Consider the following 14,557-nt stretch of genomic DNA (forward strand, 5'->3'; position numbering starts at 1 on the left):
TTCCTAGAAACATAAAAGCAACCTATTTGGCCTCTAAAAGAAGAGCCCAGGACCAGATAGCTTCATGGGTGAATTCTACCAAATGTTCCAAGAAAAGTTAATACTAATCTTGCTCAAACTCTTCAAAAGAATTGTAGATGAGGGAACACTACCTTATTCTGTAAGACCAACATCACCCTAATTCCAAAGCCAGATAAAGATACTACAAGAAAAGAAAATTTCAGACCAATTTCTCAGTGAAATATAAATGCCAAAATCTTCAACAAAATACTTGCAAATTGAAGCTAACAGCACATTAAAAGAATTATACACCATGATCACAAGAGTTTTATCCCAGGTATGCAAAGGTGGTTCAACATAAGAAAATCAATTAACGGCTCACATCACATTAACAAAACAAAGGGAAAAAAACATCATCTCCATTGATGAAGGAAAGGCATTTGACAAAATCCAACATCCTTTCTTGAGGAAAGCACGTAGAGAAATAGGAATAAAAGGAATCTTCCTCACCATGATAAAGAGCATATACGAAATGGGTTGTATATGGGAAAAAATACACCTAATGTAAACTATGGACAACAGTTAGTAGTACTATTGCAATATTCTTTCATCAATTGTAACAAAGATAACTACTGTTAAAAAAAAAGTACAATTATTAAAAAGTGCTACAATCAATTGTAACAAATGTTCCACACCCATGCAAGGTATTGGTGGTGGGATTTTAGGTATAATTGTAAATTCTACAAATTCTCTAATAAAAAAAGAAAGAAGGTATTGTTCTCTACAAGTTTCAGAGGGAACATGGCCCTGCTGACACCTTGATTTCAGACTTCTAACCTCCAGAACTGTGAGATAATAAATTTCTGTTGTTTAAAAAAAAGAGAAAGTTGTAAACCACGCATTCTCACCGGGGGAGAAATGAATTCCCAAAGGGAATTTCCTTTCTAAAATCTGAACCAATGACAATAGAGGAACCCCAGCGTACAGAGAGATAAAATACTTCCTCTCACGCAGAGGCTGTGAGCCCCCAGAGCAGAGCTTTGCAGTCATATTGTCTTGGAGCCAAAAAGTCCAGGCCCAATACGTGCGGTCAAGAGTATGTGAATTTTGGCTCAAGATGAATAAACCTGACCCCAACAGCTGCCACCCACTCTGGAAATTTGTATGTTCAAAGAATGTGAGCACTTGAGACTATTTCTAGTTCCAGCTGCCTTGCGGTATTAATAAAGGTCTAATTGCTAAAACCACGTGGAGTGGACATAGTGTTCATTTTCCTGTCAGGCCCAAATCACCTCCAGACCCTGCCTATTGCAAGTGCATTTCATCATCGGGCAGGATTTTCTAAGCGTGGGCAACGGCCTCATTATGCTATTTGCATCATAACAGTGGAGCCAACGAGACAGGTTAGAATTCCTGTCAAAGAAATGTGGCACCAAGCTGGCTTCTAGCCCCATTTCTCAGGCAATGCGGTGTGGAGTAAGTCCAGCAAATCATCACACCTGAACATGAAGGAGCAATTTGTTCAGTGTTTTGACCAGGCCAGGATACTAAGGCATCTCCCAAGTCTCACCAGATAAATTAATATAGAGGATGCTGCCTTACTTATTGCTCTGAGATTCTCTCCATGGACAATTAGGCTTTTTCTGCAAATGCAGAGAGGTAAGGGCAGGGGGGCTTTAGCCACATTTCTCTGCTGGGAGAGACATGAGTAGGCTCAATTTTGTAGGAGACGGTTCTACTCTTCTTGCCCCACCCCACCCCACCCCACCCACAAAGAGTGGTTGCAGTCTCTCCTCCAAATCTAAATCTATTTTTTTACCCTATTACTTCATGGTACCCCAATATATATTCACAAAAGCTACTTTCAAGCTGCCCCATGCTAAAAACACCAATGACCACACATTTGTATTTTAATATATAGTTACAATTCCTTTTATGGGGAATTCCCCCTAAATTTATTCACTTTTAATTCATTTTTCTGGTTTGTGAGGGGAGTTTCCTGGCTAGGGTGTCATCATTTTCTTGGGTTTCCCATGGAGGCCTCAGGCTTTAGTGTATTAAATGTCTCTTGAAAGTTTTTCCATGCAAATATGACTAATGGGCCTGCTCCCAAGGGCTCATAGATCCCTGAGTTTTAAGAAATCCTGGACATTGACAAAATCTATGTCATGGTGATTAAGAGGCTGAACTTTGGAGACAGACTGCCTGGGTTTAAATACTGGTTCCACCATTTATACCTCATGGGACCTTGGGCAAGTATCTTAAACTGTCTGTGCCTTGGCTTTCTTATATGTAAATTGGGGAAATCCATAGTACTTTAGAGGGTAGTTGTGAAAATTAAGTAAGTTAAAATGCATAAAGTGCTTTTTATACTGTAGGTATTCAATAAATCCAGCCATTATTATCATCTCAACAGAAATAATGTGGTTAAATCAAGTAAAAACAGGGTCCTAGCAGCATCCTGTTGAACATGAGAATACAGCTCAATATCCTGTTCCAAGAGAGAGCGAATAAACAATTTTGGATTTGCACAGCTGTTTCCAGTGTAACCAGTGTACAAAGGTAATGAAATGGTTAAACAGAAAACTCAAAAACGGTTTTCTCTACTTGAGGGGATGTTCCCTAACACTCAATAGGAAGTCCAGCCTGAAAGAAGTTCTTTATCATCAAAGAGCAGTGGCCCACTGCAGTCAAAGGCAACTCAAAATGAGACAGACATCCCTGACTCAGAATGAGCACAGCAAAGACACATTTGTTTAAGTGGGCAGAAGGAATTTTACAGAGCATTATTTTAGAGTTTCAGCACTGCCCTACTCTGCAGTATCCAGTAGGAACAGTTAGAGCAGTTGGGGATGAAGAGCACACTTTAAACTCCAGCTTAGTGGGCTTGCTAGCAGAGACAACTGGTGCAGTTCACAAGTGAGGCCCAGCAACTGATTTAGAACCAGAGTAATGATAAGATGGCACAGACACTGGGTGGAGGAGACTTGCAGGGTTGGGAAATAAACCTTAACTGTGTTAAGACTCCAAAATTAGGGATTTTTTTTTCTTTTTTCCTGCTTTTTTTTCCTTTCTGTCTTTTTCTTTCTTTCTTTAAAAAAAATGATTTTGTTAAAAATTTTCCAAAATTTACACACACTCTATACCCATCAAGCAACAACTCTCCCCTTTTCTCCCCCCCCCCCGCCTCCCCCCCAGGACCCTGGGGATTTGTTTTGTCCTTTGTTTTTTCTTAAGAAAGCCGAACCCATACCCTGTCTTGTGTAATGCATTAACCACACTCATTTAAAAACTTTTAATTCCAGAATAAGTGATCAAAAATGAACTCCTGAACACACTGTAAAATATTAGTTGTTTTTCACATATGTCAGTTTAAGTTAATGGTTAGGAAAACCTAACACGAACCATCCCCATATATAACCATTATAACCACCTAATAAAATATTAGATATTGTCAATAATAATATTTGTAATGGATCCTTTTGTTGTGTTTATAAACTTTAATTTTTCTCAATTATAATATTTCTAATGAATGTTTTGTGTCGTGCTGATAAAGCCACAAGTTAAAGAAACCATCCAGGTACTTTGGCAAATGAATCTGAACAGAATGGATCCAACTGAAAGTTGCAGTCAATAGAAAAGACCAGGTACATATAAATATAAAAATTACATACCGAGTCACTCTTTTAACCAACGTTAATTACGTGTCTGTCTATTACGTGTATCATGTCCCTATTTGCTAAGCCTGTAAGGGCCTCCCAGCCTCAATGGGCTCATCCACTAGTGAGAGGGGCGGACTTGCGCCTTCGAATTCCGCGGGCTGGACGGCATTGCCACGTGGTCCGAGGGAGGGTGTAGTCAGCAGGGCCTGTGGAGGATCCGGGAACGCTCCGCAGAGTTGGGGTTCCCTAGCACATCAAGGCAGGACCTGTGAAACAGCCGGACAAGGATGCATTCTGGACCTTGCAATGGCTGGAGAGGTGATCGCCAGGCGATAGAGGAGGCGTGGCAGGTAGATGAGGTTGGAGGGAAAGTAAGGGTGGCCTGTATGCGATGCCGTGGGATTTCAACTTTTCTGTTTATTCCTTCATTTATTTATTGCCATGTTTGTTCTGACCTGTGCTATTGTTGCCCTTCTGTGCTCTGATGCAGATGCAATTTTATTCCGAGTAGAGTTTGTGGGATCATAAACCTCAGGGATCCTAAAAACTAATTTTCCCACCGTTCATACCAATGAAAATAAGCCCTGCCTTTGCTATATCGCAGCCACTTAGCCCTCTCTTCCCGGGCATTTCTGAGGTCCGCTGCAAGGGGCTTCTTGTGTGTATAATTAGGGAGACCAGCTCGCCCTGGTTTGCCCGGGACTTTCCTGGTGTTTGCTCTGAAAATCTCGCAGCCCAGGAAACCCCTCAGTCCTGGACAAACTGGGATGGGTGGTCATCTTAGTCTGTGTTTAGAAACATGTCTGGTCTGCTGGGGTTTACCTGGAAGTCTCCATGTAATGCATGAAACCACCAAGCCAGTGCCTCAGCCAAACACCCCCAGGGGCTCTGATCACTGCCAGCAGCTCTCGCTGCCCATCTTGGTCAGGCTGCAAGTGCAGCCACCATGCTTCAAGCTTTGAGAAAGAAACACAGCCCTCCCGTTTACTTCTGGTGCCAGGTATGAATTTTCCCCCATCCCCTCAATTTCCCACAGCCCAGCAGGGGTTTAATAAGACTTCGCTGGCTGGTTTATGGATAATGGAAGAAAAACTCATCCTTGGGAGTAACTTCCATTGCAGGCAGAGGCAGCCACCGGAAGAGGGCCAGAGCCAGTCCCAATGTTCCTGGTGTGGGGCCTGGCTCAGGCTCACACCCACCACCAGAAAGTTCAGGAGAGAAAGGACTTCTCTGTCCCTCCAGTCTTGGGTCTGCTTCTCAGAGAGGCAAAGACTACTGCTGTCATCCAGTATCTGTTTCCTCTGCTTCCATAGTAATAGCATCCCGATATATTTCGAGTGGCAAAAGAACTGGGAAAAAGACTTGCTCCACTCTTCACCCAGCTGTGGAACTTTAGGAACTTCACAAAGACAATTTAAAGAGAGGATCAGCTGGGAGGCCTCACCCCAAAACACATATATTAGCACAATTTTTCTCCTCTTCCATTTTCCCCTCCTTCCTGGTTGCAATGTGTTTATGATGACTGGAGCTCCAGCAGCCCTCCTGTAACCGTGAGAATGGAAGTCATTTATTAAGACTAATTAGGCAGAAAAAGAGACGGGATCTTGGGTCCTTAGAGACCAAGGAGCTACCCTAACAGCTCTGGTTGCCCATTTCTAGGCTTTCTTTTAAAAAAACAAATAAGCCACTGTTATTTGGGGTTTAACCTAATCCTAAATGATATAATTGGTCTTTGGGATGACTTATAGTGGTGATTCTTCTTCCTTAAGGAGAAAAATCCCAACCCCTACCAGCAGGGGGAAGCCTTGCCCTATAGCCCTCAACAGAACAATTACATTATTACATTTGAGTCCAACAACAGTATATTCTTAATAATTCCATCTTAAATAACAGTGTGCATGTGGCATTTAGATCCCAGGCTAGGCTGAGCTGCACCAAACACTATCCATTTCCTTTAGCATGAGATTTAGGCCTCATGCTTTTCTTCTCTTTTCTATACCCAGATTCTCAGTTCCTGTAACCAATCCTCAGAACCAAAGAAAGCATGCAGAGAAGCAGTCTTGACTAGGCATGTAATACAACAATTTATTTTTCCAAATAATGAGAATAACAGGCTTCTAGTCTAAATAGCATACAGGTTAACAGTCACTTTACACAAGAAGCAACGAGTAGGTACTTGCTTTACGTTTGTGTAAATAAAGGTCCCCTTCAGGTGGTTCTAATAAATGGAGAGTCCGCTCTAAAGGAGAATCTCCATTTCCACTACGTACAAGACGGAGGATAGCTTGCAGCATTTAAGTGACTGTTTTTCCTATTTACACTCATCAAAGTTTCAGAAATCTCCAGGCAGAGAGTTTTGGTCATTACTAATGACCACTGTTGGTGGGAAGTAGACTGGCATAGGCTCTCTGGAGGACAGTAGCATGGTCCCACAAAAGCTAGGTATGTGGGGGTCAAGGTTGTGCAACCTCAGTATGGGGTATTTACTTGGAAGATCACAGTGAAGGAACACAAATGGACATTTACACACTGGTATATATGGCAGCAATATTCATTATTTGCAATAGATGGAGGTGGCCCAAGAGTACATGGACTGATGAACATATTGGTGAACTGTAGTGTATGAGGAGAGTAATTATCTACTTCTCACTCTTGCTAACAGCGAGATGCTTTCTCAAAATGAAAGTACAGTACTAGTTCTGTAAAACCCTCTCACAACTAACCAACAAAGGAGTTTGTGGTGTCAGAGGTGATTGTAAGACAATCCTCTTTTGATACTTTCCAGCCTCATGCCTATCATCTGAGTTCCCCTTGTCTGCCTCTAGTTTACATCCTAATACTGAATACAGTGAAGACTTGGTGGTGGTGGGGGGGGGGGTGGGGGTTAACTGAGAACTGGTGATCCTTCGTTTCTCTTCTTAATTTCTTTACTGGATGCTGTATTTCTTTAGAACAAAAAATATGCCTATAGAATAGTCTAGCCAAAGTCCTTAAGAACCGTTCACTTCTTTCTCCTCCATCTCCTTAAAGATCATGCAGAATTTTTCCATATGTAGTCAAATCAATGATCACTGGGAAATCTCAGAGTCAGAGAAGGGACCAAAACCATCCACTCAAAGGAACTGAAACAGCAATCTGTTCCCTTTGGGAGTTCCTAAAGGGTATGTTTGGCAAATATAAATACAGGATGCCCTGTTATATTTGAATGTTTTGCAATATTTGGGACATGCTTATAATAAAAAAATCATTCATTGTTCATCTGAAATTAAAATTTAATGGGATGTCCTGTATTTTATCTGGCAACCCTGCTTGGGAGTAAAGAATCTCCTCCTGGGTGGGGAAGGCAGTGCAAAATGAACACATTCTAGAATCAATCAGGGGAATTGCCCTGGGGAAAGTCAATGATTAAAACAAAACAACCACAAACCACTAGGCCTTATGGGCAGGTTTCTCAGGGTAGCTAATGTCGTCTTGTTATTTACCTTTGCTGAATCTCAGAATATTTCAAGGGCTTAGTTAGGGATACTGACCAACTGGCTAGTCATTGACCACTGAGAATGTGTGAAGTGTTTACTCAAGCCCCAATCTCTAGGAATGTGGATTTCTGCACTTTCAGCCCATAGGACTGATTTGGCCTAGGCTGCTCTGAGTCCTTTTCTCAGAGACAAGGCAATCAGTTGTGCCCAGAGATCCCTTTTCTCTTTCAGAAGTCATCATGTCCAACCTATGGGGTAAGAAAAAGTTCCCTTGAGTTTGTCCTCTCTGTAGTCTTCCTTCCACCAACGCTGCCAGGGATCTGTTTTCCAAATATATGGCTTAGTCAGAATTCCCAGCCAGAATCCACTGGATAAAGAGATGGAGTTCAAGTGTTTTAGGAATGTTGGAGATGAGTTGGAGAATGGCAACAGCTAAAGCTGGAGTTGTAGACAAGGGATCATCATGAAGGACTCTGTATACCATGTAGAGGAACAACGTAAGACTTTGTCCTTACACTAAGGACAATAGAGAATCATTGAAAGATAGTGTTCTGGTTTGCTAATGCTCCCATTATGCAAAATACCAGAAATAGATTGGCTTTTATAAAGGGGATTTATTAGGTTACAAATTTACAGTCTGAAGGCCATGAAAATGTCCAAATTAAGGCATCAACAAGAGGATACCTTCACTAAAGAAAGGCTGATGGCATCCAGAAAAACCTCTGTTAGCTGGGAAGGCACATGACTGGCATCTGCTTCTGATCCTTTGCTCTGGGGTTCTGTTTCAAAATAGCTTTCTCCAAAATGTCTCTGGGCTAGCATCTCCAAATGTCACCAAGCATCTCTAAGCATCAGTGTCAGTGTCCACTCTTAGCTTCTTTCCAAAATGTCCCCCTCAGCTGCTCTAGGGGTGTTTTGTCCTCCCTTAGCTTCTCTGGAGCAAACTCTGAGCTAGCATCTCAAAGCACCAGCAAGCATCTGGGCCTGGAGCTCTCTTAAGTAGTCCAGTTAACTAATCAAGGCCTACCCTTAATGGGTGGGGACAAATCTCCATGGAAATATTCAATCTAGAGGTCACACCCTAATCAAAAAGATTAATCAATCTGCCCCTACAAGACTGCATTAAAAAATATGGCTTTTTCTGGGGGACATAATATATGCAAACCAGCACAGGTAGTGACTTGACCAAGTTTACAGTTAGGAAGATTCCAGTGACTGGAAAGGGAGGACAACATAGTTTCTAGAAGCTACCAAATGACTGGCCAATTAGCACAAGTTGAGGTGTTAATGACTCCTTTTTACATTCACCAAATATTTGATGAGGGTCCACTATATATTAACACTATGTTAGGTCCTGGAGACAATGATAAATAAGATGAGTTTCATACCCTTGAAGAGCTCAAAATCTAATGGAGAACAAAGAATATTATATAATATTCTTTAATAATAAAAAAATCCAGAAGAGAGAGGGATTAAGTAGATGAAAATGGAAGACCCCCGAAAGTGGGTGATATTATCTTGGATTTTGGATGAGGAAGAGTATGCTAGGTAAAAAGCAAGCATTTCAATTAAAGAAAATGTCATTTACATCAGCATGGGGACATAAATGTTCTTGATGTGCTCAGGGATGGCAAATACTCTGATATACCTAGGCTATGAGGTATATAGATTGGTTGGAAATTAAGTTCCATCACCCAATTATAAAGGACTTCATGAGCTTTACTCACAATGAAATATTTCCTCTGATCAATATGGAGTGACCAAAGGTTACTAAGAGGGATAGGGATTAACACAATCAGATTTACATTATAGAAAATTATGTCTGGTGGCCCTGTAGAAGTAGAATTGAATAGAGACTGACAGAAGGGAAGAAAGTTATGACTCTGAGGCGATAGTTCAGGTGAACGGTGACAGTTCAGGTGAACGGTGACAGGGATGGGAACTAAAAGAGAACAGTAGGGACGGAAAGGAGCAAACTAATCCTGGATCAATATACTCTATCCTAGAAAATATTTTCATGTTAAAGCATTCATTAGTGCTCAAAGGAAGCCTCAGAAATATGATTTTATCTATCTTTCTCAAAAATTTGTTCAAGGCATTTTAACTGTATTTTAAAATTCATGCCCTGGTAGAGAAGACTTTTGTCATTTCAAATTCTTTTGGAAAGCATCCTAAGCATCCTAGGAAACAGACTTGCAACTTGATGAGATGCAAGGAAAAGAGCTTTTCAAAGAAGAAAAGACAGGAAGGCGATGTGGAGAGATAGAAAAGACCTGAGTCTGAGGTGAGAAGACATTTGGAGAGATTTTTTTTTCCTTCTGACTGAGGGGCAGAGAGGGGGAAAACTGTGAGAGCAATTGGTCAAAGGTTACAAAGGCAAACACCTCCAGGAGCCTAGCAGGTGACAAATAAGTGCAGCATCCTTGATTTAAGAACATGGTCTCTGAAAGGGGTAGATACTAACAAGATCCAGCCAGTTGGTGTCATGTGGAAATGTAATGTTGCCAGATCTTCATTTTTAAAGAGAAGCTAGAAAACTAGACAGTCCTGTAAAATTACCCAGTGTCTTTAATGTGGGCAACTAATTCAATTTTTTTAAAACACCGTGTTGGCCAAATAAAACATGTCTGCAGCTGCACTCGGCCCTTGGGTGGCCAATTTGTAACTTCTGGTCTAGAGGGAATAATGGGCTGCTCCTTTAGTGAATCCCACCAGCCAATGCAGATATGCAGATACCTACTTCTACTGGAACAGAGACAAGTCATGGGAGTTTACAGTTTCAAAAAAAAAAATCCTTTTAAATCCACTGCCTGAGTTTGGATAGATGATGCAGAATGTACAGATGGTTAAGTTTGGTGTTGTTTTGGTAGGGAAAAAATCTATAAAGCTGGAATAGAAGGAAGGAAACAGGTCTTTTCTGAAATAGTCTCTAATTTATATCTCAAAAAAGTCAGGGTTGAGGAGAATGATGCTTTGGAATAGATCATGGTCTAAAGTCTCTTAGACCGTGAGCTAGTACCAGTGGTACAAGAACTAGTAGCAGTGATTAAAGTCAATTATTTAAACATATATCACCAACATTATATTAAGAATTCCTATAAATCAATAATAAGGCAGTATCCCAATGGAACATGAACAAAGAATATACACAATTCACAGAAAATAAAATACTCTAAGGTTTTCACCTATTAAAAAGTACTTTACTTCACTTATCATGTGAAAATTCTATAATGTTTTTCATCTATAATACTGAAGGGGAGGGGTTAATGAATTTATTTCCTGAATTGGGCATAGAGGAATAAAGGCCACAGCTGAGCAATAAAAGAGGTTTCCTAAAGGTACCTCTTGGGCATAATTATCGGAGGGCTCAGCCTCCCATTTACAGTCCTAAGTTACACAAGAGCAAGCCTTGAGTTGAGGGCTTGATTTATTAAGTGGTGAGTTCCTAATTTCACTTAATATATATTCTATCCCAAGATAAATGGTCAATTTCTTAGATTATCTTCACTTAGTTGTATAATCATCATCACTCTCATCTTTAAACAATTATAACATAATACATCCTCGGGTTCTTATCAGCTGCTGATTGTTCATCCCTAGTATCAGTGTACTTCTATATGCATAGAATATCTCTGGAAGGTATGAAAAGCATCTCTTAAAAGAGGATTTAAAGCTTTTGGGGGAGGGCTGACTGGGTGGGAGACAAAGATGTGAGGGAAACTAGCTTTTTGCTCTATGTCCTTTTATATATTTTGAATATTGTGTTTATAGATATGTATTGTAAAAAGTAATTATACATAATATAATTTGTAGTATGTTATATATGTTTATATTGCCCATCAAAACCAATTTCAGAAAAATGTCCTACTAACTAAAAGATCACTCACATTGTCAATCCTGTTTAAAATCCATAATTTTTGAATCCCATGGTCAAATTTTGGCTTCAAGTCACTAGTAACTCTACCACAACTTTGGCAATAGAGCTAATTGTAGTTATTTTCTTTTGCTATTTTGGATTCAGATTCAAACCCTTAGCTTTTCTATCCAACATGCTGATAAAAGTACATCCAAACCCACAAATTTAAAAATTTAGATCCAGAAGTATGACACGTCTGCATAAAAGTTCTAAGTCAGTTCCATTTCAAGAAGTCCAGACAACTCTTGAGCTTTTTTCTAAATAATTTCTTTAAGTGAAATAAAATGACATTTAAATGATAAAAAGCAAACACTAGTTTTAGCATACTAAGAGTGGAAAATGCTGCGAACTTTTTATGTTCCCACCGTGTATGAGCACAGACTATCTTTTTTCAGGTGGACATGGAAGCATATATAGGACTTAAGAAATCCTATTTGTTTCAGAGTCAAGTGCCTATAAATTTAGTAAGAAATGCAAGCAAGGTTACTTATGTTTTTATAACATTCTAAAGACTGCACAGAACGAAACTCTTAGACAAGTTTAGATCAATAAGTGACTAAAACATCAATGATTATTCACCAGGTTTTCAAAATTTCACTGAGCACCTACTATGTGCCAGGGCACTGGGCTAAGGGCCCTGGTAGGATACAGTGGTGGGAAAAGAGTATCTCATCAAAATCAGAGCTTCCCAAAATCTCTTCTCAGGAGCACTAAATTCTGCAGAATACTAATATTGCTACAAGACAAAAAAAGGGGGGGTGGGGTGGTGGTTTCTTGATGATTAAGAACCAGAGAACAGTTAAGCAGAGTTTCATTGGTATGGGGCTTTTTAGATCTTTTGAAATACTAGCGTACAATAGAATCACCTAGAGGGGACATGTATGCAGCATTTCCCCAAACTATTTGACCATAGGTAGCTTTTCAGTTTGCGTAGCTGAAAGGACTAATGTTCAATGCAGCATACTTTAGGGAAGCAGTAACCTTAGTGGAGAGGGAAATATACGTACCTATGTGAAAAGTGAAATAGCAAAATAAAACTATCATAAAGCAAGCTGGGGGGGGGAACTGCCCAAATTGGTGTGGATATAATAACACAGCTTGAGATCTGAAAGGAAAAAGATAGCTGTGGCCAGAGCTTCAAAGTTGGGGAAGAATCAGTCAAGGAGGGTAAGAAGTTGAAAAATGATAAAGATAATTGGAGGAAGAGGTGGACCAGGTTGGTCAGAGCAGAGGCTTGGTCATACAGGAAGGGTAGGCAGCTAAGTCTAGATGGGACCAGATTACAAAGTGCCTTGATTGCCAGGGTAAGAAATCTGAGCCTTATCTACAGGCAAAGGGAGCCTTTAAAAACATCAATGCAGGACGCCAACATGCTCCAAATGGTCTTCTAAGAACGCAGTGGTGCTCATTTGCAGAAGGGATAGGGGTGGGGGTAGAGCAGGGAAGGGAAGGAGATGCAAGTGAAGTGCTAATTGTGAGACAAAGGTCTGGAGTTGGGGTAAACAGGCGTTTTGAAGGAAGAATTGACAGAAAGTAATGAATGGATGCCAGAACTATATAAACAGGAATCAATGAATAACATAAGATTTAGAGTCTGGATTGTAAGGAGAACGGTACTATTTGCATGTGGCAGACAATTTTTGTGATGATATCAATTTGCATGTTGTTCTCTAAGCCTTTCCTAACTACTTTCCCTACCCTTTCCCCTTTGCACAGAAGTAGGCATGCCTTTTGCATTTCTTTGCTTGAAGGATTTTTGTCTGAAGTGCTATCAGTTCTACTTGTCTTTTGTAAAACTCACAGAAAGATGTTGTTAAATATCTCAGAATGATAAGCAGAAGCAGCAGAAAGGAATTGCTTCTGGGTCAAGGAGAGAGAGGGCATCAGGGGTAGATTCCCATGAGAAGTGTGAACCCATTTCGGCTCAGAGGCTGCCCTCCAGAAAGATGGCCAGCTCCGGAAAGGGTGGCTGCAAGGCTTACCTAGAGAAACAAGAAGCTAGGTGCAGAGCTCCCCGCCCCCCCCACCGGAAGAGTTAAGATTCCCAGGCCTCACATTTTGTGAAGAACCAAGCATGGATATGGAGGAGAACAATAGAAATGCCCAAGGAGACAGGTGTAAGAATGTTGAAAGGAAGTGTTGTTTGTAAGAGTAGAAAACTGGAAGCAGTTTAAAATCCAAGGGGAGAATATTTAAATGCATTGTGGTATATTCACAAAGTGGACTGCTGAATGAATGAACTAGAGCAACTTGGACAGATTCCAAAAAACAATGTTGAATATAAAGAACATGTTTCAGGAGGAAATTACCATGTATATAAAGATTTCCAGGATGCAAAAGTATACAACATGTTATTTGTGGGCATACACACAAAGCAAGCTGGAAATTGACAATCGTCAAAGTAGGGAGAGTAGTTACATTTGGTGGAAAGGGGCATAAGGGAAATTGGATTAGGAAGGGTCATAGAAGCTTCGACTGTATCTTTAATGATTTATTTGTTTTAAAAAAATATCAAGGAAAATGTTAAGATCTGTCAAACTAAGTAATGGGTACAAAGATGTTTGTTATACTATCCTTTGTGTTTGTCTGAAATGTAGTATTTCTTGACTTCCTGAGTTTCTGTTTGCAGATTCTTATTTGCTACAAAGAGCAATAGAGAAGTTGGTGGAAGGACGAGCTTGGAGATAACAGTGGAAAAGTGGAGCAGGCAATTGAAGACGTGGGGCTAGAAGTGCAAAGAGGGGACAGCGCCAGAGGTTGTAAGTTTGGTAAACTTTTTGCCTAGGGGAAATCGTTAAAGCCATTTAAATAGAGGTCTCTCTGGACACGGGCCTCTGCCTTGGCTGTGCAGTTGGGGTGGGCAGAATGAAAGGAAACAACAAAGAAGATTTCGGCATGGTCAGTCGGGTGAGTGAATCCACCTACTCACATTGTCAGGAAGCCAGGGGAAGCAAGGGTGAGGCTAATAGCATCATAGCCTCAGAGAAGGAAAGCAGATTGAGGCTGAGCAGTCATTAGATCCAGTGACTGAGAGATTGCTGAAGCCCTGAAAAGTGCTATTTCAGTAAATTGTGGAAAACAGAAGCCCACTTGAGACACTTAAGGAGACAGTAGGGATGCAGACGCCTCTGCAATAGGAATAGCTCATTCTAAGTGTTTGGCTGTGAAAAGTAGGGGAATTGGGCAGTGCTTTGAGGTTGAACTTGAGAGATAAATGTAAAGTTTTACTGATAGGACAAACCTAGTGTGTAAGTTTAATAATAACCATTTTTCCCTCCTCAAATATTACTATTGTAAAGCATTTGTTACAATTCCAAAACTTTATTTTCGGAAACATAATTCACTCAATTCACTTGCCTAGTATCAAAATGAAGAAATCTGCATTTAAAATGTAAATTCTATAAGCAATAAATGTTGTTTTCACATCCTAAATACAAGTGGAAAAAAATATGATAGTTTTTGTTCAAAGACAGGGGTTCTAGCAGTTGGCTCTTTTTTACTTA

This window comes from Choloepus didactylus, chromosome 15 (genome assembly GCF_015220235.1).
Source record: "Choloepus didactylus isolate mChoDid1 chromosome 15, mChoDid1.pri, whole genome shotgun sequence".
In the NCBI taxonomy this organism is placed as follows: Eukaryota; Metazoa; Chordata; class Mammalia; order Pilosa; family Megalonychidae; genus Choloepus; species Choloepus didactylus.